Source organism: Neovison vison, chromosome 2 (genome assembly GCF_020171115.1).
Source record: "Neovison vison isolate M4711 chromosome 2, ASM_NN_V1, whole genome shotgun sequence".
Lineage (NCBI taxonomy): Eukaryota > Metazoa > Chordata > Mammalia > Carnivora > Mustelidae > Neogale > Neogale vison.
The window spans coordinates 14,058,196-14,085,075 of NC_058092.1; the positions used below are offsets into that span (position 1 = coordinate 14,058,196).

The following is a 26,880-nucleotide window of genomic DNA, read 5'->3' on the forward strand; positions in this document are numbered from 1 at the left end:
AAACAGGAAGCACACGCTGCTCTAACAGCCAAGCAGCTGGTGGGGGGGAGGAAGTGAGGAGGAAGGCTGGTTCGTGAACCAGCTCGTTCTGGGTGCAGTTATTGTTCTCAGCGGCCTCCACTGAAGAAACCAGCAACCTTCTAAGAAAGAGGTAGGAAGCTATGCAGTGAGGGGTGCCTTGGTGGCTCAGTGGGTTAAAGCCTCTGTCTTTGGCTCAGGTCATGATCCCAGGGTCCGGGGATTGAGCCCTGCCAGGATCTCTGCTCAGTGGGGAGCCTGCTTTCTCCTCTCTCTGCCTGCCTTTCTGTCTACTTGTGATCTCCTGTCTGTTAAATAAATAAAATCTTTAAAAAAATTTTTTTTAAAAAGCTATGCAATGAGGAGACTTTTAAACACATAGATGTATCATAGAGCAAGAGGACACTAATGACCCCTGTTAGTCATAATCTGCTTGGAGTGGTTTCCCCAGCAAAGGGAGTGAGGGACTTTGAGCTAGCCCCTTTGCAAAGGGCCTCATGGAATTAAATCAAATTGAGTAAGCACTGTTTCAGTTAGGGTTCTTGGTTACTAGCCAAAGAAATGGACTCGCGCTTAGGCAAAACCAAAATACATTACAAAGACGTTATGGACTGAACACCCGTGTTTCCCCAAAATTCATATGCTGAAGCCCCACACCCCAGTGTGGTGGTATTTGGAGAGGGAGCACTTGGGAGGTAAATTGCGGTTAGATGAAGTCATGAGGGTGGAGCCCTCGTGACGGGATTAGTGCCCTTAGGAGAGGAGAGACCAGAGGCCCAGGGCTCCCTCCCACCCACAGCCTTGGCAAAGAAGAGGTCATGTGAGCACATGGGGTGATGCCAGCCACCGACAGGAGAGCAACCCACCTACCAGCACCTTGATCTTCAACTTTGCACCTCCGGAACTGTGAGCAATCAATGAAATCAATGTCTGCTGTTCAAGTCAACCAGTCTATATTCTATTATAGAATATAATATGTATTATATTCTATATATATCTATATTCTGTTATGGTAGCTAGAGCCGACTGAGACACTGGATGGGGGGGTTCACAGAATCCAGAGGAAGCTGTGGGGCTGGCTTGGAAAAGCAGCAGGAGGGGTGCCTGGGTGGCTCAGTGGGTTAAAGCCTCTGCCTTCAACTCGGGTCATGATCTCAGGGTCCTGGGATTGAGCCCCACATCGGGCTCTCTGCTCAGCAGGGAGCCTGCTTCCTCCTCTCTCTCTCTGCCGGCCTCTCTTCCTACTTGTGATCTCTGTCTGTCAAATAAATGAATAAAATCTTAAAAAAAAAAAAAAAAGGGAAAAGCAGTAGGAACACAGAGAGCTCCAAAAGTCCAGCAGCCATGTCTGTACCAACCCTGGGCCCAAAGCACTGTTCCTACCCACCAGGAGTCAGTGGACTCTGGCACCCTGGCCCATTCTTGCCTGTCACATGCTTTGGCAAATAAAGTTTTATCAGAACTACCTGTTTCTTACAACACTGCTGGTTTCTTCTGTCAGAACCACAGAGAATAATAACTCGCCCAGAATATTCCTAAGTGTACATGTTTTCTATGCTGCATTTGCACCGTAACAGCAAAGTTGAGTAGTTTTTACAGCTCACATGACCCGCAAAGCCTAAGATACCTACCCAAAATGTTTGCTGATCCCCGCTGTAGACTAACATAGTAGAGAATGAAATAGTGTCCCCCAAAGTTGTACAGTGCCCCGGGGGCCTCATCTGGAGGGAGGCTGGGCAGCAGAAACCCAGCTGAGGTTATGTGGTAGGACAGGTCAGGTTCACATGCCACCTCTGTGATGGATCTGGGGTTTCCAAACCCTTTCTCCATGCTCTGTGTCCTTAGAGAGCCCATTGGCTGAGCTTATGTTCTAGACTTGTCCCTGTGCCATGGGACAGATGGTGGAAGGATCGGGCCCTCTTGGCCTCATTTACAAGGGTGGGCAAGGGTGCCAGGCATGGCCCTTCCTATGAGACTCCAAGTGAGTTCCTAGATAGGGGGCTTTGGGTGCTAATAGGAGAAAGGGGGAGCTGGATGCTGATTGGCTGAGTCTACAAACGTCCTCCAAAATATGAGGAGCACGATCATTGTCTTATGACCCATCAAGGTAGACGTGGTTGTCTCATTCGTTCATTGTCATGCCTCAAGTCCAGAATCTTCTCCCCACTGGCTGCAACCCTAGCCGGGGCCAGCATCATCTCTCCCTTGCATCGTTGCCACAGCCGCCTTCTCCTGCTCTCTGCTTCTGGCCTTGCTTATGCAGTCTCTTCTCCACACAGCTGTCCGAATATTTTTTCCACCGTTTATTTCGTCGCAAACTTGAAGTCAGGTTATATCATATCTCTGTTCACACTGTCTAGTGGCTTCCTAGCTAACACAGGGTCAAAGCCAAAACTGTCACCCTGGCAGACCAGGGCATGACCTGTCATCCCCTCAGGGGCTCTCTTATCTTACCTCCTACCCTTCTTCCCTGCACATCCTCTGTTCTAGCCACACCAGCCTCCAGGCCGTCCCTGCAACCATGCAAGCCTTCTCTGCCCCAGGGCCTTTGATCTTCCCCTTCCTTCTGCCTAGAATTCTGTTCCCCCATAGCTGCGGGACTTCATCTCTCAAGCACCTTACTCAAAGGTCTTCTCAGCAGAGGGTGTCCTTGACCACCCTGTGACCTTTATGTCCCTCACCCTGCTTTCTCCCTCGTCCTAGCATCTCTTACCACCAGATACCTTACACATGCCCGTTCATTTGTTTGTGGTCCGCATGTGATCTCAGAGAGTAAACTCCGGAAGAGCCGCCGTGTCTCTGTGAACCCGGCCTGGAGCAGAGCAGTGATCGATGAACAGAGGTTAAATGGAAGAATCCTGACCTGGGAAGGGCCACAGTTTCCCTTGAACCTTGGGCAGCTGGGAACTCTGAAGCCCCTTGGCGTAGGAAAATGGCCCTCTTTTCCCCACCCTTGGAATGTTGAACTTGAATTCCCTCATTTCACACTGGCGGGATTTCCAGACTATAAAACTAAACGTTAAAGGCCTCGACCTTTTAAAATCCCAAAGCCTCAAGAGCAGGGAAAGGGGGACAAGTCCCATAGCAGGGTCAAAACGATTTTCTTTTTCCCCGTCCCTATGACCCTGCTTTATTTTTCTTCATAGCATTTGTCAGTGTTTGAAACCGAGCTGAAGCCCCGTCTAGCCACTTGGCTGTTTCTGCATTACGTGTCTGTTTTCCTGAAACTCTCTTTCTTCTGATTTTCCTTGGGAACCCCACCCTACCCCCCCATCCCCTCAGTTCAAGTGACTCGGTTGGCCTAACTTTCAAGAGCTCCAGGAAGGGCCACACAGATAAGGCTTACACTAGTCAGTCTGCTGTATGCCTGGCTGCTTGAGTATGGCCATGGGACCCCATTGAGACAAAAGAGAATCAGGACCAATTTATGTCAATGGGACTGCTGGAGAAATAGAGCATCTTTTTTCTGCCCCCTCTTCTTTTTTAAAAGATTTTATTTATTTATTTGTTAAAGAGAGAGAGGACACAAGCAGGGGTGTGGCAGGCAGAGGGAGAAGCAGGCTTCTTGCTCAGCAGTGAGGCTGATGCAGGGCTTGATCCCCAAAGGCAGACGCTTAACCGACTGAGCCACCCAGGCATCCCTTTTGCCAGTTTTATTTTATTTTATTTTTTAAAAATATTTTATTTATTTATATGATAAAGAGAGATCACAAGTAGGCAGAGAGGCAGGCAGAGAGAGAGGGAAGAAGCAGGGGCCCTGCCGAGCAGAGAGATCCCGATGCGGGGCTCGATCCCAGGACCCTGAGATCATGACCTGAGCCGAAGGCAGAGGCTTTAATCCACTGAGCCACCCAGGTGCCCCACTGAGCCACCCAGGCGCCCCCCCCTTTGCCAGTTTTAAAAGAGAACAAGATATAAGCCTAAAATTGCTGATACCAGTGCCACAGCTGGGGAAGAGTCTTCCTATATAAAGTTTTTTTTTTTCCTTTCTCTATTAAGTTTCACAACAAAGAGACAGCGAGAGATTGGTCCTGATACTATTGAGCCCCTGGATCCAGCCAAACCTGAAGTCCATAAACATTTCCGATACATGTTGCCTAAGCCAGCTTGAACTGGATTTTCTGTTACTTATCACCAACAGTTCGTTACCTTTTTTATTCACTCTTCTCTCCCAACTCACTGTTCATTCATTCCCTCTGATTCCTCTTCTGGAATAGCTAGTAGAAGCCGTAACTCTATGTCAGACCTCAGGCCCTGAAATGGGATACAAAAGCACTTCCTGCTCAAACCAAAACAACAGGATGAAGAAGGGGAAAGGTCAGCCCATTTTCCCCATGTTTCCAAACATTTGGATGCTTGTCAACACAAAAACAGAACTTCTAGCTTTTGATCTGGTAATTTTGGAACTCTGTCGATGCCAAAGGGCTTGATTCTCATGCTCTCCTTAACACTAAAACTTACTAGAATTCGTGCAGAACTTGGAGAGAAGGACCCTAAATGCATTTGCTGAAGTATTTGTACAACTTCCTCTTAATCAACTTAAATGACATCATTGTTTTCAGAGCATTTTGAGCTATTTTTCCTTTTTAATGTTAGAAGAATAGAGGTAGACCCATGTGAACTGTATCTTTTTAATATTAAATAAACAGAAGTAGACACGTATCTAGACTTAAAAAAATCTTTCACCCTCATAATTTTTTTCTTATGGAAGTGAGAAATGTCTTACAAAAATAAAGCATTACAGGACTATATAAAACAGGATACGTCAGTTTCCCCATCACTGACTCTCTAGAGATGGCTACAGTTAACAGTTTGCTGGATATCCTAGCTCCCACTAAACCATAAAGTTCTTAGACCCCCAAGGGATTATACCATGTATATTTTTTGTGACTTTTTTCTTCCATATATCATGGACAATCCACCATTGTCTTTATATACCCTTTTAAAGGGTTCCATCATATTTCGTTGTGTTCAGGGTTATGCCTGTTGTCTGAGTTGCCAGCGTGTGAAAACTCTGATTTTATAGAAATTCCATAATTTATTTTTCCATTCTCTTTCAGCTGGGCGTTTGGGTTATCTCTAACGTTTGCTCTAATAAAGAATGCTATATTTGTATCTTTCTATGCTTGCTTGTGGAAGTACGTAGAACTTATCTCTAAATGTCGAATTGCCGGGTCAGAGGGTATACACACTAAAGTTTTTTTTTTTTTTTTTAAGATTTTATTTATTTATTTGAGAGAGAGCGAGAGAGTATGTGCAGCGAGTGGTGGAGGGAGAAGCAGGCTCCCCAATAAGGAGGGAGCCCTTGGGCTCGATCCCAAGATCTAGGGATCATGACCCAAGCTGAAGGCGGTCGATTAACTGACTGAGCTCCCCAGGTGCCCCAGCATTAAAATTTTAATACCTAGGAGCTAACTTTTATCCTCTGCAGAGGTTGTACCAGCTTTTACCAATAATGCGCCAGGGTGCTTTGGTCGGTAACTTCTTTTTCCCCTCACTAAAAACCATCAGGAGGTGTCTTTATCTGTCCGGGCTGCTAGGATAAACTACCATAGACCGGATGGTCCACGAACAACAGACTTTTATGCCTAACGGCTCCGGACACTGGGAAGTCTAAGATCGAGGTGCTGGTAGAGTGGGTGTCTGGGGAGAAACTGCTTCCCAGATCACATACTCCTATCTTTTTGTCCCCCTCCTTTTGTACTAGGAGGGACAAATGAGCTCTCTGAGATACTTTAGGAGGGCACTCATTCCATCTTGGAGAGCTCCGCCCTCATGGCCTCCCGAAGATCCCCCCTCCAAGTACCATCCCGCTGGGGATTAGATTCCAATCTATTCATCTGGCAAGGACACAAACAGACAGTCAACGTGGTGGCACTGTATGTCTTTATTCCCTGAGGACCTCGTCAGGATCAAGGAATGCATCGGGGTGACCCATTTGCTTTCATTTCACCCCCATTTTATCAGCCAGAAACCAAACTCAAATTGATTTGGTGACAAGTTCACTTTATGAGGCAAATGGCTTCAGGCAAGGCTGGATTCAGGGCTCAGTTGTTGCCCTTGGAACTCATTTTCTGTTTCCCCCGGGGTTGGCTTACTTCTGTTCTAGGTCATGACTCCAGCAGCTCCAGGCTCTCTCTCTTTTTTTTTTCTTTCTTTCTTTTTTAAGATTTTATTTTTCAGTAACTTCTGCGGCACACGTGGGGCTCAAACTCACAACCCCAAGATCAAGAGTCCCGAGTTCCACCGACTGAGCCAGACGGGCGCCCCCAGGCTCTCTCCTTTCAGGGGCCGGGTTGTTGCAGGAGCTCCAGCAAGCCTACAAGTTCAAGTTCAAGTTCTGCACACAGGAGTACTGGGAGTGCTGCATGGTTGCTGGGGAGACCAAGCTCGGTGGTCACCCTGCCTCCAGCGCTATCCGGGGGCAAATCCATTCTCCATACTGCAGCCAGGAAGGGGCCCTCCAAAAGGAACAAATCTGAGCCTTGTTTCAAACCCTGGTGGTTCTCTGCCTTCAGGGTAAATTCCATCCTCCTTAACAAGGCCTCCAGGACCTGGCCTCTCCCACCCCCCACACTCCCCAGCATTCCTTAGTAAAGCCAGGCTGCGACGCCTAGTTGTCCAAATATGCCTTGTTCTCTCTCCTACTTCTTGGCTTTTGCATAAGAGTCTTGGTGATTTACAAAGAATTTACCAAGTGCCAGGCAATGTGCGAAGCATTACATGTGTATTACGTACCCAACGTGGGTCCTCCTGCTAACTCTGGGAAAGGAGGCAGGGTCCTGGAGACTACAAACACAGCAATTGGTCTGCTGGGTTCAGATGTAGGCTCGTGTATTAATCATATCTCCATTTTCAGTATTTTATGATGCTTTCACATCTTAGGGCCCAGCAAATCCTGGAGAGACAGCCCCTCCCAGGGCTAGCTAATTCTTAGAGATAGCAAACAACTTGCCTTCCAGCATGCCTTTCCAATACAAACCAGCGGGTTCAAAGCCCACACCCCCAGCCCCTCCTTTATTCAACTCCCCAGCAGCAAATCAATAGTCACCCTGCCCTCATCATACACACACACAGACACACACACACACACAGGCCAGCCAGGTAACCAAACAACCAGGGGTCATCCCACAGGCAGGAACCTGCTGATATTATTCATACTAGCCAATCCGAAACTCATTCCTTCCCCTGAAAACCACGATCAAGGCTTATGCTGGTGCTTTTTTCCTGTCTAACTTGGCCTGGTGCTTTTCCCGAGTGGCCCTGTGTAGCATGAGGTGCCCCTTCTCCTCAGGAATTTTAAGTAATAAATCCTCCTTTTGAAGGCAGTTGTCTCAGGTCTGACATCTTACCATATCTGATTAAAATCAAATTGTAGAGGGATGCCTGGCTGGCTCAGTTGGTAGAACACGTGACTCTTGATCTTGGGGTCATGAGTTAGAGCCCCATGTTGTGGTAGAGGTGACTTTAAAATAAAATTAAAAATTAAAAAAAAGGGGCGCTTGGGTGGCTCAGTGGGTTAAACCGCTGCCTTCAGCTCAGGTCATGATCTCAGGATCCTGGGATCGAGTCCCGCATCGGGCTCTCTGCTCAGCAGGGAGCCTGCTTCCTCCTCTCTCTGCCTGCCTCTCTGTCTACTTGTGATCTCTCTCTGTCAAATAAATAAATAAAATCTTAAAAAAAAATTAAAAAAAATTTTTAAATCAAATCATGGATATATCTCTTTCTTTTTTAAAGATTTTACCCATTTATTTGACAGAGATCACAAGTAGGCAGAGAGGCAGGCAGAGAGAGGGGGGAGGCAGGCTTCCCACTGAGCAGAGAGCTCGATTTGGGGCTTGATCCCAGCATCCTGGGATCATGTCCTGAGCCGAAGGCAGAGGCTTTAACCCACTGTGCCACCCAGGCGCCCCATCATGGATACATTTCATAATAGTTTAACCCCTAACTAGCTGTGTGACCTTGAGCTCGAACTCTCTCTGTCTTGAGTTCTCTCTCTATAAAATGGGGAAAAGAGTACCTACTTCAAAGATGTGGGGAGGGCTGCCTGGGTGGCTCAAGTCGTTAAGCATCTGACTAGGGTCTTGGTTTCAGGGTCCTGGGTTCAAGCCTTGCACTGGTCTCCATGCTGGGTGTGCGGAGCCTGCTTAAAAAAAATGTAGGGGCACCTGAGTGGCTCAGTGTGTTAAGCATCTGCCTGGGGCTCAGGTCATAATCTCAGGGTCCTGGGATGGAGACCGGCATCTGGCTCCCTGCTCAGAGGGGAATCTGCTTCTCTCTTTCCCTGTGCCCCTCCCCATGCTAGTGCTCTCTCTCTCAAATAAATAAATAAAATCTTTTTTAAAATGTAGGGAAAAATTGTGAAAGACTTTGAAATGGGAAAAAACCCAAACCATCAATGGGTGTCTGATGATGAACTCACTCATCATAGTTATTGCTACCTTTCATGGTCTTTGAGTTATTTTGCAACTCTGTAGGTCATGGGAAAACAACAGTAATGCAACAATTATTGAATAATTTTTTAAGGCTTGCTTTCTTTTTTTTTTTTTAAGATTTTATTTATTTAGTTGTCAGAGAGGGAGTGGCAGGCAGAGGGAGAAACAGGATCCCCACTGAGCAGGGAGCCTGATGTGGGGCTCGATCCCAGGACCCTGGGATCATGATCTGAGCCAAAGGCAGATGCTTAACTGACTGAACCACCCAGATGCCCTGAATAATAATTTTTAATAGAAATGCAAATATTGTATCTGGTGAAAGGCAACTGAGGATATTGACCAGTTTTGTCAGTTTTGCATCTATTTGTAAATTTCAACATCCTCTTCCCAGCTACCACTGGCAGCACTTCCAACTTCCCAAAGTTCTATTCCCACCGATAGTATCTGAGGGGTTTCCGCCTGACTTAATGAGTCCAATAAAGTCTTTGACGATAATTCACTCTATCTGTCCACGTCAGGATTTTACCTTTTTGGAAAATGATCCTATAATGTGCCATCAAGACATCCTAGAGATCCACCTGCCAGCGGGGTGGACCGTACCTGCAGAAGAGAGCCTGGTGGCTGGTCTAAGGGCAGACACATCTCTTCTTGGCCCTCGGAAATAGATCCCAACTAGCAAGACAACCTTGACTTTCCTAACTCTCTGTTTATCTCTTCTCTCTCTCTCTCCACTAAGATTGTGTTTTGTTTTTTTGTTTTGGCTCATATAGAGCCAATAAATTATTCCCCTTTAGTGGCAGCAGTAATGGGGAATTTTATTTTTATGGTCAGAACATTTCGCAATCTCTGTAAATGGGTTCATGGATTATAAGAGATCTATTCTCCATCGAGAGAGGCAGAGAATCTGGCTCACTGGTCTTTTTGTTTGTCTGTGTGAGCTCAAATCAGTTAAGACTTTTATGCCTGCCAGGAAGGAAAAGAACTCTTTGATATTCAGACCAGTGAGTTTTACGTGTTTTTCAGTTTATTCTTGACCCTTGGCTATAGTTGTAGGTCTGAAGCCCAGAGGCTTTGTATGTTTGTCTATCTGTAATACAGAGAGGCCCTTATCTCTTTTGTAACTATGTAAACTTTTCTGATCTTTTTTTTTTTTTTGAAGATTTTATTTATTTATTTGTCATAGAGAGAGAAGCGAGAGCAAGCACAGGCAGACAGAGTGGCAGGCAGAGGCAGAGGGAGAAGCAGGCTCCCTGCCAAGCAAGGAGCCCGATGTGGGACTCGATCCCAGGACGCTGGGATCATGACCTGAGCCGAAGGCAGCCGCTTAACCAACTGAGCCACCCAGGCGTCCCAAGTTTTCTTATCTTTAGAGGCTCTCAGTAAATCAGATTATAAAGTCTTCTAAAGTCAAGAAGTTCTTTTCTGAATCTCCTAGAGATTTTTTAAAAGTGATTATTTTTCTGAAATATGAATAAAAGAAGGAAATCGAATGTCTAATACTTCCATGTCTGACAAATAGAACCCATTATTCTTATAGAAACTCAGAAATGTTTTCAGGATTCAAGTTCATGGACGAAATAGGGAGGCTGAAGGGGCTCCGTTTTTTTTTTTTTTCTTTTTTGAAGGGGCTCTGTTTTAGAAAGGCTCTGCTGTCTTTCTGCTAGCCCCCGCGGACCCACGTTTTGCCTCTGAATAAATCAAAGAAGCTTTGTTCCCATTGCAAGGGGGAAAGCAAGGGAGTTCTTCATTCTCTGAGTCTTGTCGTTGACCCCCAAACACCTGATAACACCTAAGATGAGCCAGATCGCAAATATGTTGCAGGACGGAAACTTGGAACAGACTCAGCCAACACAGGCCTCTGTACCACTTACCTTCAGGAATTTATGGACTACCTACCACCTACTGTTCACCTCTCACTTACCTTTGTTTGGATCCTACCCTGGATTCCTGGAGCAACAGGTACCCTAGGCCCATTTCTTTCTTTTCTTTTTTTTAAAGATTTTTTATTTATGTATTTGACAGACAGAGATGACAAGTAGGCAGAGATGCAGGCAGAGAGGGAGAGAGGAGGAAGCAGGCTCCCTGCTGAGCAGAGAGCCCAATGTGGGGCTCGATCCCAGGACCCTGGGATAGCGACCTCAGCCGAAGGCAGAGGCTTTAACCCACTGAACCACCCAGGCGCCCCTCTAGGCCCATTTCTAATATAAACCCCTAACCCCAAGCAACGACAAGACTCTTTTTCCTTTCCTTTCCAAGACCCCCCACACATTGTCTACCATTTTCTCCAATTCTGTCACTTAAACTAGTCAGTCAACTTTTCCACTTCTCTGGCTTGCTTTTGATTTCTCTCTTCAGGAAGCCAAAGACCCTCTTGGCTGGTCTTGTGGGACCTCCTTCTCCCCACGCCGGGTCCTTGCACTCAGCCTCTCTGCATCACATATGGAAGATAAACATTTGGCAAAAAAAGGTTAGCGTAACAATTTTGCTTTCATAAAAACTATGTCTGATTTATCAGTGTGAGTAATAACAGTACATTTTATTCTACTTGGCTTTGTTTATCTCAAACTTATTCAGCTTTATTGATCAAATAAGCTAACTTATTCATGCATCACATTGATAAAAATGAAGAAATGTAAATTTGTATTCAACTAAATTCAAATATTGTATTCAGCTAAATTGAGTCACTCCGACACACTTTAACAGTGATCATGTCTTACAGTCTTTCACCTAATAGATAATTTCCAAGGTCTTTAGATGACTGAAAACCTTGAACGGATAGTAAATTGAGTTATTTAATGGATACCCATTGGTATTCAAATAATTTCCAAGATACAACAGTGAAACATTGTTTACTAGGCAGAATTTTATTTATTTATTTATTTATTTTTACTAGGCATAATTTTAAATGTATATACTCTGCTTATATGTTTGTTATAGAAAGACTATGTTCTGAGTCATTTTTAAAAATTTTATTTTTTTTTTTGAGAGAGAGAGAGAGAAAGAGAATGAGATAAGCAGAGGAAGAGGGAGAGGCAGGCTTCCCCCCGAGCAAGAAGCCCAATGTGGGGCTCGATCTCAGGACCCTTGGATCATGACCTGAGCTGAAAGCAGACGCTTAACAGCTGAGCCAACCAGGCACCCCTTAATGAGCATTTTTAACAGGCATAAGAGAGATGTGTGGCTGTTGAAAGATGCATTGTAAGTTTTGTAAGTTTTGCTCATCTGCTGTAATACTGGGGGGTGGCTGACAGGTCTTCCTAAGCTACCCCACATGCCCCAGTATTATTTATGAAATGGAAGTTAATTACTTTGATAAAAGTTAAACTTCGGTTAAAAATAAAAATTCAGGGTTTGTGTTTCCATCAAAGAACCCGTTCCCAGAGCTTCCTGGAAAAGGACTATATCAGATACTTCAAACTACTGGCACTCAAACCTGAGCTGACTCAGTTTTAGACTGTACCAGTAGGGTGAATCAGGATTTCCAGGACTCTATGGCTGAGCAGGTGGCTTCATGAGACTCCAACTCGAGAGCCAGCAGAAGAATAATTAATTGCATAGGACCGAATGAACAGACAAGGGAAATTTTATGGTAGTTATTTGTTTGGAAAACTGTTGGTCTTGTAATGTTCTGTTTTCCAGATTTGTAAGAAAGCCCTTTGTCTTTTCTTCTCAAGCCATCTGTAATCCATAACAACTTAGCTGATTTTGCTTTTGTAAATTGAACGAAATATTTTTTAAAAAGATTTTATTTATTTGACAGATAACAAGTAGGCAGAGAGGCAGGCAGAGAGAGAGGAGGAAGCAGGCTCCCTGCTGAGCAGAGAGCCCGATGTGGGGCTCAATCCCAGGTCCCTGATATCATGACCTGAGCCGAAGGCAGAGGCTTACCCCATTGAGCCACTCAGTCACCCCTGAACTAAATCATTTTAAATGTCTGATTTTCACTGACTTTACAGAATCCAGAAACTCTTACAGTCTTCTTGCTTTTCATGGTATTAGTTATTTGCATACCTTTGATAAGAATGTGTCCTACTTCTTGCCAGGACAAATTGTACATCAGGGCATGAAGAGTCATGTTTGAGAACGATCCTCATCAAATCAGGTATGACAAGACATTTTAAGGAATGAAATTTGGCTCTACCCCTGGAGCTCATACCTACAAAACTCTCCAGGAAGACTGACCTGGTACCTGGTTTACAAGTACTTGGAATATTTGGGGACCTCAAAACGAGAAGAACTCACCCAAATTTATCGATGACAGGTCAAAAGAAATCTGGGTTGGGGTTCTTAACCTAGGAATTACAAATAATAGAGCCCCTTTAAAATTCCAGTTGAAGATTCCTTACGAAAATGTCCAGACAAAAGTTAATTGTGCAATTATTTAAAACTGTGTGGGTTTAAATTTTGCAAAGCAAATTTAGGGGGTCTATATGACAAATTAATGCACTCACTGGACTTATGTAAACAATCAGACCAAATGTCATGAGACCAGCCTTATTTTGTGATCAGGAATAATTTTTCTTTGAGATTATTATGATCATAAGGGCTTGGCGGAGACCATAGGAACGAGTCGGAAGGAGCTTGAAATTCAGTGGGCGCCCTGACTGGCTTCACCTTACCTCTGTCTTTTATCATTGAGCTGCTTTACAGCTCAAAACTGTAGCAAATGGACAGAAATGCAGATGAGTCTTGTCTATTGAAATGTAAATCGCTTATGGTACAGTGCAGTTGTCTTGGGGACACTGACCAAACTTGCCAGTTTTGTATTTGTTTCTAGATCAATTTCATTGTTCCTTATCTCCCTATAATGGCAGAATACTTTCTTTTTTTTTTTTTAAAGATTTTATTTATTTATTTGACAGAGAGAGATCACAAATAGGCAGAGAGGCAGGCAGAGAGAGAGAGGAGGAAGCAGGCTCCCCGCCGAGCAGAGAGCCCGATGCGGGACTCGATCCCAGGACCCTGAGATCACGACCTGAGCCCAAGGCAGCGGCTTAACCCACTGAGCCACCCAGGCGCCCCTAATGGCGGAATACTTTGATTTGTCCATTGCCCTAGTCATAATGTCTAACTGGTTCCCTCATTATTTCATAGGTTCCATAAAATCTTTGATATGTGTTCATTTCATATCCTTAGGAGAATCAAAATTTTATCTTTTTCGAAAATTACCCTCAGAATTAATGTATGTAGGATGCATAGAGCAGGGCCTGCTGTCCAGTAGAGACTCAATAATGTTAGCTTTTTTTAAGTAAAGGATTCAGATTATCCCTGCCTCACAGATGAGGAGAATAAGGTGCGGAGAAGCTAACAAACTTGCTTAAATGACACAGCTTTTCAGAAGTAGAACGGAACTAGAAGTCAAGTCCATCTGCCTTCAAGACCCTGTTTTCTTGTCCCCGCCCCCTCCATCCCCCTGCTCTACCCACAGTCCTCTCTGGCTGTACTCTGCTGACTCCCACTCCTTCTTCAGGTTTCATAGTCAGAGTCTTTCTGGATCTTTCTGGGCTAGGTTAGCATCTCTACCTCCAACCTTGGGTCTTCCCCTGTCAAGCCTGTGTCGTAAATATGTTGCAACCATCAATGTCTTTGTCTGAAGGATGAGCCCCATAAGACCAGGGACCAAGACTGTTGCCATCACCATCCAGCCCAGAGCTGGCATCCAGCAAGTGCCTACATCCGAGTGCCAGAAGTGAGAGGTCATGTAGGCGTGGCATTTCCACCCCCCCTCCCCCGACACTGAGAGCGGGGATGTGTTCTGGAACCTCCTGGAACCCTCAGCATCTCCGTTCTGCCAAACCAACACTTCCTGGGCTCCTGTCGGCTGGAGCCACTAGCCTCTCAGGACTTGAGTTTCTGGGGCTTTTGGGATTTTGAGGGTTTTTGTTTTTGGTTTTTTTGTTTTGTTTTGTTTTATGTTGTTATTGTTTCTTCTTCCAAATCAAATTCCAGAAATCCAGATTTAAAAATAACCAAGAAATGCAACCTTCTCTACCAAGCTTGGCAACAACAAATCCTCAACAAAGACCAATGTGCCGTCTCGCTTCGCACTTACTCATTTTCAGACGCCAACTCAGCTCTGTGTTGGGTTGGGAGGAGGACTCTTTGGGGCTGGTGGGCAAGGGCACAGAGGCTGTGCACCGGCTGGGCTGGATGGCGGGGCAGGCACACGCCCTTGCAGGAAGACAGCTGCCTGGGAATGCTGTGAAGTCCCGTTTTCCTTGGAGTCCCAGCTTGCTGGTCCCCAGCCCTGGATCGGGCAGAAGATCAAAGCAAGCCTGGAAAATGGTCTCCATTAGCGATCCAGAATTCATTCTCCTTCCCTGGGGAGACATCAGCTTCTGCTCTAGCCTGCCTTTCCCCATCATTACTTAGGGAACTGGCTGGTGGTAATAGAGAGTAGCATTTATACTCCTGCTAACAACAACCTCAAACTCCCTCCTCTTTTCTACATGGTCTATTTTTTGACCTGTCATCTTTCTTAATGCCTATTTTGTGGGCGAGAAAAATGTGTGATGGAAGAGAGGAAATTCGGGACCAGGGAAGGCCTGGAAAACTGTCAGATTTCATATTTCCTCCTCCTTTGAATCAGCATTTATGTCCCTCAGTGGGGTTTTCCTGCATATGCTTGTATAACTCCCTCTTAAAACAATTTTTGCTGTTTTTTCCTTTCCCTGCCCCTGGGTAAGTTATTCCAACGACTACTTTCCACCTCAAAAGAAAGTAGTGGACAGGAAAAAAGAGGTCGTGTGGTCTGTTGGCTACCACTCCAAGTGGAGCCTAGAGACTTTGGTTCTATTCTGAGACTTTTTGGGAACAGGATGAAGGAGGGGGACGTGAGCCTTGCCCTTCTACGGGGACTTCCCGGGACCCGGTGCCAACCGGAGGAAGTTGCTTCCTCCAGATCCAAAGGGGCCCGGAAGCAGCATTTATGAAACTTGTAAAGTGCCAGGCTCACTTAATCCTCACAACTGGGTAAGAGAGGTCTGTTACTTCCATATTGCTGCTGAAGAAACTGAGGCTCAGAGGGATGTAGTGAGTTGCCCCAGGGGAGCACAGCTTGGCAGCAGGGAACACAGCCTGACTCTGATTCTTTGGTGTGAGCCGTTTCATTGAGTGACTCAATTTATTGAGCACTTATTATGTGCCACTCCCTGTACTAATTGGGAGCAAAGATCCATTTTTTTTTATGGAGCTTCTATTCTCATTGAGGGTGGGGCAAAAGAAGGAGGTAGACGGGAAATAAACTCAATAAATAAGTAAATTATGTAACACGCGATGTCTTCCAGGCTGAGAACAAAAGAAAAAATAAAGCAAGCTAAGGGTATTGGGAGGGCTGGAGACAAAGTTGTACTTTTGTTTTGTTTTGTTTTTTTTAGAGATTTTATTTATTTATTTGACAGAGAGAGGTCACAAGTAGGCAGAGAGGCAGGCAGAGAGAGAGGGGGAAGAAGGCTCCCTGCCGAGCAGAGAGCCCAATGCAGGGCTCGATCCCAGGACCCTGAGATCATGACCTGAGCCAAAGGCAGAGGCTTTAACCCACTGAGCCACCCAGGTGCCCCAGAGTTGTACGTTTACACGGGGTAATCAAGAGAAGCCTCCGGGAGGAGGTGACATTTGTGTGAGGATTTAAAAGAGAAATGAGAGCTGGGGGTGGTGTTTGGGGGAAATTATTACTGTCAGGGGGAGCAGTCAAGTCAGGGCCAAGACCCTGAGGTGGAAGTGCGCCTAGCACATCTGACCGACAGCAAGAAGGTGAGGGTGGGCAGAGGGAGCAAGGAGCCCTTTCACAAAAAAGGGCCACTCTGTTGTGTTGTGAATCCACGGCCCAGGGGTGGGGAAGAAGCAGGGAGAGCAGGAAGGGCTGTTCAGTCCCAGGCGAGAGACCGGGTCGGGCTCCGTGGAGTGGTGGTTGGATTCTGGATTTATTCTGAAAGCAGAGTCAGCGGGATTTCCTGACAGATTAGATGTGCGGTGTGAGAGGGAGAGGCGTCCGGGCACTTTCCAAGGTTTCTGCTGGCAGGAGGAAGGTTTTGAGTGGGGCAGATGTAGGCAGGGAAGGCAGATCAGGAGTTTGGTTTTAGACATAATGCGTTCCGGATGTGTAACTTCTCTCCCTACGGGGCCAAATCAACATCATCCAAGAGCAAGACCCAAGAGGCCCATTTATAAGGAACCTCCAAACTAAGCATCCAACTTCAGTTTCCCCAACATCATTTTCCTCTTCTTTCTCTCTTTCTTTCTCTCTCTCTCTCTTTCTTTCTTTCTTTCTCTCAAGATTTTATTTATTTATTTGACAGAGGGAGACACAGCAAGAGAGGGAACACAAGCAGGGGGAGTGGAAGAGGGAGAAGCAGACTCCCCACTGAGCAGGGAGCCCGATGTGGGGCTCAATCCCAGGAACCTGGAATGATGACCGGAGCCGAAGGCAGATGCTTAACAACTGAGCCACCCAGGGTCCCCCTCTTTTTTCCTTAAAATATTTTATTTAGGGGCATCTAGGTGGCTCAGTCATTAGGTGTCTGCCCTTTGGCTCTGGTTATGACCCTGGGTTCTTAGGCTCGAGCCCCACATCCCGCTCTTTGCTCAGCAGGAAGCCCGCTTCTCCTCCCGCTCCTCCTGCTTGTGATCCCTCTCTCGCTGTGTTTCTCTCTGTCAAATAAATAAAATCTTTAAAAAAAAAAAGATTTTACTTATTTATTTGAGATAGAGATGGAGAAAGAATGGGCAGAGGGGGAGAGACAGAGAATCTGAAGCAGACTCTGGGCTTGATCCCCAGACCCCAATATCCTGACCTAAGCTGAAATCAAGTGTTGGACACTTGACCGATTGAGCTACCTAGGAGCCCCGACCTTACCTTCCTTTGAACTGGGATGTCCATGAACTTGGATGGGAAAAAAATTACATCTTTTTCCTTCCCAGTAACCTCTGTTTTTTTTTCTCTTAATGATTTTATTTATTAGACACACAGAGAGAGATCACAAGTAGGCAGAGGCAGGCAGAGAGGGAGGGAGAAGCAGGCTCACTGCTGAGCAGAGTCCAATGCGGGGCTCAGTCCCAGGACCCTGAGATCATGACCTGAGCTGAAGGCAGAGGCTTAATCCACTGAGCCACCCAGGTACCCCTCCCCCAGTAACCTCTTACTAAAATTTCACATTTCTTTCAATTATGAATGTAGGCAAAAATCCCAGTAGATTTAGGAAGACCAGTGACTGTTACCAATAAGAATCAGATATTTTTGTTTTACATAATTGGTGCCACAGATTATCCTCAAAGGTCTTTTATCTTCACCACTTCTTTGAACTTATGGTAATTATGAGACGCCACTACATTGTATGATTTCATGCATAGCAATCACATATATTACTATAGCATAAATTTGAATTTTTCTTTTAAGATTTTATTTATTCATTTGACAGACAAGATCACAAGTAGTCAGAGAGGCAGGCAGAGAGAGATAGAGGAGGAAACAGCCCCCTGCCAAGCAGGGAGCCCGATGTGGGGCTCAATCCCAGGACCCTGGGATCATGACCTGAGCCAAAGGCAGAGGCTTTAACCCAATGAGCCACACAGGTGTACCAAATTTGAATATTTTGATAGCAGTATTTCATCATACTTAGTTTCCCTGGTAATCTTATGGATTTTATTATTTGCATCTAAAATCATTATTCTGGGGGCACCTGGGTGGCTCAGTCAGTTGAGCGTCAGACTCCTGGTTTTGGCTCAGGTCATGATCTCAGGGTCATGAGTTCGAGCCCCTGAGTGAGATCAAGCCGAGCTCAGAGTTTTCTTGAGATTCTCTCTCTCCCTCTGCTCTTCCCTCTGTTCTCTCTCTCTCTAAAATAAACAACATATTTTAAAATAACAATAAAAAAGCAATTAAAGATAAAATAATAATTTTTTAAGATTTTATTTATTTGACAGAGATCACAAGTAGGCAGAGAGGCAGGCAGAGAGAGAGGGGGAAGCAGGCTCCCTGCTGAGCAGAGAGCCCGATGCAGGACTCTATCCCAGGACCCTGAGATCATGACCTGAGCCAAAGGCAGAGGCTTTAACCCCCTGAGCCACCCACGCGCTCCTAAAATCATTTTTCTGAGAGAAGCTTCAGCAGCTTCCACAGACTGCCCAAGGTGTCCATAACCCAAAAGAGTTAAGACCCCGATATAAGTTAAAGACTCCTTGACAAGACAGGAGCAAAAATCAATAAATAAGCCACTAATATTTCTTTTTTTCTTTTTTAATTTTTTTTTTTATTTGACAGAGAGAAATCACAAGTAGATGGAGAGGCTGGTAGAGAGAGATAGAGAGAGAGAGAGGGAAGCAGGCTCCCTGTTGAGCAGAGAGCCCGATGCGGGACTCGATCCCAGGACCCTGAGATCATGACCTGAGCCTAAGGCAGAGGCTTAATCCACTGAGCCATTGAGGCGCCCCTATTCTATTTTTTTTAAAAGATTTTATTTATTAAGATTTTATCTATTTATTTTAAAAAGATTTTATTTATTTATTTTTAAAAGATTTTATTTATTTATTTGAGAGACAGATCAGAAGTAGGCAGAGAAGCAGGCAGAGGGAGAGGAGGAAGCAGGCTCCCTGCTGAGCAGAGAGCCCGATGCGGGACTCGATCCCAGGACCCTGAGATCATGACCTGAGCTGAAGGCAGCGGCTTAACCCACTGAGCCACCCAGGCGCCCCAAGCCACTAATATTTCTTGAGCTGTGGTGGGAACCACGCCAGGAGCTTTACAGACCTTATTTCATGTAACCTTTCCAGGTGGAAGGTGGGTATTTGTATGATTTTCCCTTTTACAAATGAGGAAATTGAGGCTCAGAGACATTAAAGTCACCCAGCCGCTCAGTGAAGAATCGGGCGTTCACACTCAGGGCTCTTTTTTTTTTTTTTTAAAGATTTTATTTATTTAACTGACAGAGAGACAGACAGCTAGAGAGGGAACACAAGCAGGTTCCCCACTGAGCAGGGAGCCTGATGCAGGGCTCCATCCCAGGACCCCGGGATCATGACCTGAGCTGAAGGCAGACATTCAAACGACAGAATCACCCAAGCGCCCCCTCAGGGCTCTTTCTAACGCCTGCGTTTATGTTACTAAAACAAACTGGGTCATACACGGAGCCCCACACGGCCCTCTGAATCAGCACCGTGTCATAGCCCAATGGCAGGGTGGTATCAGTTAAAAACTGAAAACTGGGGGCGCCTGGGTGGCTCAGTGGGTTAAGCCGCTGCCTTCGGCTCAGGTCATGATCTCAGAGTCCTGGGATCGAGTCCCGCATCGGGCTCTCTGCTCAGCAGGGAGCCTGCTTCCCTCTCTCTCTCTCTGCCTGCCTCTCTGCCTACTTGTGATTTCTCTCTGTCAAATAAATAAATAAATAAAATCTTTTAAAACAACAACAACAAAACTGAAAACTGGAGGGGCCGGTGGGTGGGGGGGTACTGTCGGTTGTGCCTGACTCTTGATTTCAGCTCAGGTCACAATCTCGGGGTCCTGAGATGGAGCCCTCCATCAGGCTCCATGCTCAGTAGGGAGTCTGCTTGAGAGTCTCTCTCTTTTTCTCTCTTCTTTTTTTTTTTTTTTTAAGATTTTATTTATTTATTTGAGAGAGAGAGACAGTGAGAGAGAGCATGAGCGAGGAGAAGGTCAGAGAGCGAAGCAGACTCCCCATGGAGCTGGGAGCCCGATGTGGGACTCGATCCCGGGACTCCAGGATCACCCTGAGCCGAAGGCAGTCGTCCAACCAACTGCGCCACCCAGGCGTCCCTCTTTTTCTCTCTTCTTTCTCTCTCAAATAAATTTTTAAAAAAGAAGAAAGAATTCAGGTTGCCCTGGATCAAGCCTCACATTGGGCTCTCTGCTCAGCGGGAAGTCTGCTTCTCATTCTCTCTCTCTTTCTCTCAAATAAATAAATAAAAACAAAACAAAAAAAAGAATGCATCTGCCGGTTCCGCGACCCTATCCTTGTCTCTGAGATTGCATTCATCTGTTCTAGCAAAGTTATCACAGCTGGGGGTGGTGTTGCTGGTTGGTGGGGTTTACAGTAGTCCATTGTCCTCTTCTAGGACCACAATGGCGAGTTCATCCCCCATTGGTCATAAGCACCTTTGGTCTTTTATCATCTTTCTCCAGGGCATGGGTAGCCTCCAGGAATAGACAACCGATTCCAGTCTTTGAAACTGTCAAACACCTGGTATATTGCAACCTTCGGTTCAATCTCCTCCTCTCATATCCCATTTCGGTTCACCACCAGTGAAAATTTCAACAATGGTGCCATCATTGCACACGAGGGACCGCTGGAACTCCACAAACCATCAATGACAGGGTCTCCATTGTCAGACAACAGGCCGGTGACCCAGCTCTAAAATCCCAGTTTAGTTTTCTTCCTAAAACCACTTTCTGTAGCAATAGATACAGGTTGGGTTCTCTGTGAAACAGATGCAGAGTCTGAAATCTGTATGTTAAGAAGTTTTTTCAAGGGTGGGATGTGGGTGCTTTCGGCAAAGATACCAGCAAATGAGTGAGGGGAGCAGAATCGAGCAGAGGGAAAAGTTGAACAGCGAGGAAGTTGCTCCCAGCCCTCAGATGCAAACCAGGGGAGCTCTGGAGTTGAGATGGATTTTCGGAGCTGTCCTGCCTGAAGCAAGGGGGCTAGGCACTGACTATCCCTCCTGGACCAGTCATTAGATACAGGTGACTTTAAGGAGGGGGTCTGATCTTGGGCAAGGCACCACTCTGTGGCTGAACTGGGGGAGGGAGTGGCTCGGCTCTGAAATATAGGATGTGAGAGAACACCATGGCAGCCTCTACGGAGACCCTGCCTGTTCTCATATCTACGTGCAAGGATTTCATGCACAAATTAAATATTAGATAGTCTCAATATCTTTTTTCAATCTGTCATCTGTCTGTTAACTCTTAGTGTCATTTGTTAAGCCGAATTCCTTAATTATGATGTAACCAAATTAATCAATTTCTCTCTTTAAGGATTTGTCCTCCTTCCTGAGGTCCCAAAGAGATCCTCCTACATCATGTTTTTTTCATTAAATATATTTTTACCTCTCCAATTTAGGTCTTCAGTCCTCCTGGAGCCCACTCTGAACAGCGAGGAAGTTGCTCCCAGCCCTCAGATGCAACCCAGGGGAGCTCTGGAGTTGAGATGGATTTTCAGAGCTGTCCTGCCTGAAGCAAGGGGGCTAGGCAGGTATTATGGGGTATTATGGGGGGGGCGGTAATTCTTCCTTTTTCCTCTGTGTAATGAACCAACCTTCCCTACGTGTCTTCATCTCTCTGCTCTCTGGTTTCTGCTCTCATCACTGTCTTAAGATGCCACATCTGCAGAGAATCAGGGCTCCCTTTATACTCTTACTTTAGGGCTTTAAAAAAAAAAATCCCCATTCATCTTGCCCTGTATACAACACTGGGCACTTTGGACCATTTCCACTTCTTGCAGCTCTGTGCGGACGACCTTTCCAGACTTATTATTCTTGTTTGCCTTTTCCTCCTTCATCCTTTCCTCCTCTTTCGTCCCTAGGGCTTTGTGGGTTGACTTTCTCTTGCAGCTCCTAACAATTGGTGTAATTTAAGGCTCAATGCTTGTCTTTATTTTTATCCTGTGTAATTCTATCTTCTATGAGAAATCCCTTCATTTTCAAGGTCTCAATACTTCCAGGTGTGTGACTTCCCAACGGGCAGGTCCAGCCCTGACCTCACTTGTGAACGCCAGTCAAATTTCAAACAGAAAACTGGACATTTTTAGTATGTGTAGATTCAAATCAATCTTCACCATGCAAGTAATGTTATACGATTCACCTACATTTTATACGTTTCCAGACACGTATTTATTCAAAGGATGAGAGGATCGCTTATGTTTAACCATATTAACAGTCAGAGTCAAATATTTTTATTCATGGTTCAAAAGATCAGAGTCACTTAAATTTCAGAGGGAAGTTCAGCCATGAGTCAGCTTATCTTCTTCTTCTTTTTTTAAGATTTATTTATTTATTTGTCGGAGAGAGAGAGAGAGCATGAGCAGGGGGAGTGGCAGGCAGAGGAGGAAGGAGAAGCAGGCTCCCGGCTGAGCAGGAAAAGGGTTGGCGGTGGCCCGAACCATAGTCACGTGCTGTAGTGGAATGATCACAGTTTTGGAATTAGAGAGACCTACATTCAAATTCCACGCCCTCCACTTACAAGGGCCTGCTTTCCTATCTATCGAAGGCTCAGGCCAGACGGCCATTACAGACTAAAGCAACACATGGGAGTGCTTTGCACCCGAAGACTGCTAAAGAGAATTCTGAGTTCCCTTTCCTTCCTTCTCCTGCATCCCTCTCCTGCATTCAGCTTCCAGATGAAGACAGAAGTGTCTGAGCTCTCAGGATAAGTGGTCGGTATGTGAGCATCCTGCAGAGCCCAAGGGGAAGGTCAGACTGCAAGTCTCAGGGATCTACAGAGCCTTCCCCAGGCATCTATAAAGCTGGCCGAAGGAACTACAACTGTCCCCTGTTTGCAGATTAAAAATTCGAAGCGACAGGTACCATCCCAAGAGCATCCAAGGGGCACTTTACAGTTTACGACAGCTCAGACCTCAGACTCTCGGGAAGTAAGCTCACTCTTAACTTGTCAGATGGGCAGCGGAGGAGATCTAGTCAAACCATCCATGCACCATGATCTTGTCCAGTGATGTGGGCAGCATGTTCAAGCTGGCGCAGGGATGAGACGTAGAGTCACCACAAGCATCCCCACTTTGTCTCTGGATCCCTCCAGACCACCCCCTTGTTTTTCCACCCTGCAGTGCCTCGTTCATAAGTTTCTTAGTCTTCAACTCTCTTTGTTTTGGCTTCTACCATGAGTTTTCTACCCTCCACCCACCTCTGTGCTGGAGGGTCCTCTGGGCTTGACTCTTGCTCCTGGCTCTCAACGACCACACCCATCCAAGCCATTGCCTGATGTTCATGCTTCGATCACCCACACTGCTCCCACGGGTAAGAAGCAACCCATCGGTCAGATCTGCTGGAGACACCCCACCCCTCTGCAGGACCACGGGGGTCATTGATGGCCTGCCAGTTTCAAGATGGCAGAATCAGGGCTTTTTTGTCCCCCATCATTAAAAAACACCCCAAAACAAACAGTGCAGGATATGAAAACTGAAGTATTGTTTTCAAATTAAACCAGGAGAAAACAGCAGCCCCCGTTCAATGCACAGGGATCAGGAATGTGGAAAGACCAAGGGCCGAGCACCCCGTGTAGACATCAGAGCCTCCTCACAGAAACCAGACTAGACTCTGTAGACAGAGGGTGTCTTGTGCATTTCTTTATCCTCAAGGCTTAGCATAGGATTAATCAAGCATTCAACTAATCCTCATTCAACATTTGTTGAATGAATTACATCATTTTATATATATCATATAATAGTCATCCCCAGACGAAGGCATATTTTATTGCAAGGGGAATCATTAGAAATGTTTCCTATGCCGCGAACTGAAGCTGCCGTTATTTCTCTTAGAGGGATGGCCCTTCCAAACCCATATGCTGAGGAAGAGACGTCTGAGCGACACCTTGCCTTGATACTCAGCATTTCATTGCTTCAAATACTTCGAAAAACTCACCAAATCATTGCTCGGTGTTCGTCTTTTATTATTTTAACGTGAACTTGGTCCCTATGGCGGTCAGGACCTGATAATTACACGCAGCCCTTTGCCATTATGAGTAAGGAACCAGGTAACAGCGCTGACATTTAATATTTAATTGTTTTTGATCAGCATTAATTAGTCACAGATGCACACCAGATTCCCATTGAATTAAATTCTCTCGGGAACAGATCGCGGGCTCAGGGATTCTAACCACATCAAAAAGTAAATGTTCGACTTTAAAAGTTGGGCCCTAGAGACCCAGGCATCCGTGGAGAGGAAATTCCAGATGTCTCGCATTCTCCCTCTTTCGTCAGAAGTCAACCTCCTACTTGCAGCCCCGTGGAATCTAAAACCTCAGGGTTCTGCGGGGGACCGTGCTGGCTGCAGTGTCCTCTCCCTTACTCCAGCAATTTAAGCCTCTTCCCGGAATCATTCCCATCTGCCTGCACACATAAGTAATTTCTCCAGCCCTAGAAACCTCCTGTGGACTCCACTGCTTCTCAAGGGATTGCCTCGTCTCTTTGTTCCTCTTATGAGAAACACTCCTTGAAAAGACCATGTTCACCTGACATCTCCCACCCGGCGCCTCCTGGTCTTTCTCAAACCCACAGTCTTCAGTCTACCCTCCGACCCCTTCAAGTAAACTGTCCTTGTCAATTGTAACCCAAAGAACCTCCAAGGTGAGAAATCCAACGGTCGGGTCTTCACCTCCCTTCGACCAAGTGGATCATATTCTCTTTCTTGAAAGAGTTTTTCATGGTCTGGCTTCCAGGACACTGTTCGGGTTGGTTTTCCTCCCATCACCCCTCGCCCCGACCCCCACCATCATTCCTTTTGATTCTGCTGGGCTCATTCATCCTCTGCTCCCCAGCCCGAGAGCATCATAGACTCAGAGCTTTGCTCTTCCTTTTTGCTCTGTCCACACTCATCCTTTAGGTGGTCTTAGAGAAGCACGTCTACGCATTGAACTCCCCATTTTTTAGAAAAGATTTTATTGACTTGACGGGGGAGCATCAGCCAGAAGAAAAGGGAGAAGGAGGCTCACGGAGCAGGGAGCCCGACAACGGGGCTCGATCCCAGGACCCTGGGATGATGACCTGAGGCGAAAACAGATGCCCCAAACGTGGCATTTTTATCTCCAGCACTGACCCCTCCCCTGCTTACTCTGTGTGTCACTTGAATGTGGACTTAGCCTGGGTGCCTTAGACATCAGAGCCTGAGGCCCAGCTCACACTTGGGCATGCTGTATTAGAGGACTGCAAGTCCAGGGCAGAGGTGGGGGGAGGAAACGAGGCAGGGAGGGAGGTAAAGCAGACACCAGTGGGTGCGTTATCTAGCTAGCCCTGTGTTCACAAGAAAACCCAGCGAGCAGCTCCGTGGCATGGGCACGTCTCCAGAGAGAGGCTGGGGATGGAGGAGTGGTGTCGGGAGGGACCACCGCACCTCCGGGCTGCCTCTCTGAAAGGAGGTTTATTTCTGGCCTGCAGAAGGAAGGAGAATTCGTCTGTTGGCTCCTTCTTATCTCTTGTCTCTCAATGATCCGTGTCGAGCCCTGAAGTTCAGGGTTGTGGTCCCCAGCCTTTTTGGACTCCTTAGGATGCCGGTGCTCCCCGCTCTGGTTTAGAACTTAATCTGGGCTCAGACGTGTTTGGAGGGGCCAGAGCCTCAGTGTCGGGACATGCCGGTCGTGTGTGTGGAGAGCTGGTGCAGGTCCTGGTGCAGGTCCTGGTGCAGCAGGCCGGAGAGAGCCAGGAGAGACTGAGGCAGCCGGGCTTCGCAGGAGGCCATTTGCTGTGGTGGCCAGGTCCTTCTTTGAGGGCACAGTCAAGAGCGGGTAGGAGGATGGGGTTGGGGAAATATGGGGCAGCACATAAGTGGGTCTCCTAGGGAGCCCCAAGCTTAAGCTAGCCAGAACTGAATTCCTTCCTCTGTTGCCGCACACAAACTCCCTTCTCCTATTTTCTTTCTTTTTTTTTTTTAAAGATTTATTTGTCAGGGAGAGAGAGAGAACACAAAAGCACAAGCAGGGGGGAGAAGTAGAGAGACAGAGGGAGAAGCAGGCTCCCTGCTGAGCAGGGAGGGAGTCAAATGTGGGACTCTATCTCCCAACCCTGGGATCGTGACCCGAGCCAAAGGAAGACGTTTAACAGACTGAGCCACCCAGGCATTCATCCCCTATTTTCTTCTGTCTGAGCTTCAACTCCTACCTTTCTGTTTGCTCATACCCCAAATCTTAACACTTAAAACTCTTTTTTTTCCCCTCAAACCTACATCCCATCCATCAACAAATCCTATCAGCTCTACCTTCAAAACATATCTGGCAGCAGACCTCTTCTCACTGCCTCCTTTCCCCTCATTCTTAGATGATTGCAAGGGTCTTTCTGTCAGCTCTTGGCTTCCGCCCTTGCCTCCACATTCTGTTCTCAGCATAACCCTCAGAACATAAGAAAGATGGTCATTCCTCCCCTCGGGCCTCTAATGTCTTTCCATCTCACTCAGAGTAAAACCAGGCTTTGTGATAGCCTGCAAAGTTCTGTACCATCTGCTTCTACCACCCCTCCTGTTCGCGCACTCTGTTCCAGGCACACAGTGCCTTTCTACGCTCAAGCAGAGTCCTACCCCAGGGCCTTTGTACTTGCCCTTCTCTGTGCCTACAGGACTCTCTCCCCAATATCTGTGTGGCTTGCTTCCTTGTTCCTTCAGAGTCCTTAACCTTGTATTCCACTGCTTTTCAGCTGGAGACGGCTCCTCGGAGGATGGATCTGAAGGATGGGAACGACAGGAAAACAGGAGGGAAGAA

The 26,880-nt window shown here is 46.3% G+C and overlaps 1 long non-coding RNA gene across 1 annotated transcript; it reads left to right on the plus strand.

Moving 5' to 3' along the window:
- LOC122898592 lies at positions 1-26,880 on the plus strand. Its single transcript, XR_006383012.1, has 3 exons — positions 1-151; positions 21,524-21,655; positions 26,816-26,880. It is a non-coding gene; the product is annotated as an uncharacterized LOC122898592 (long non-coding RNA).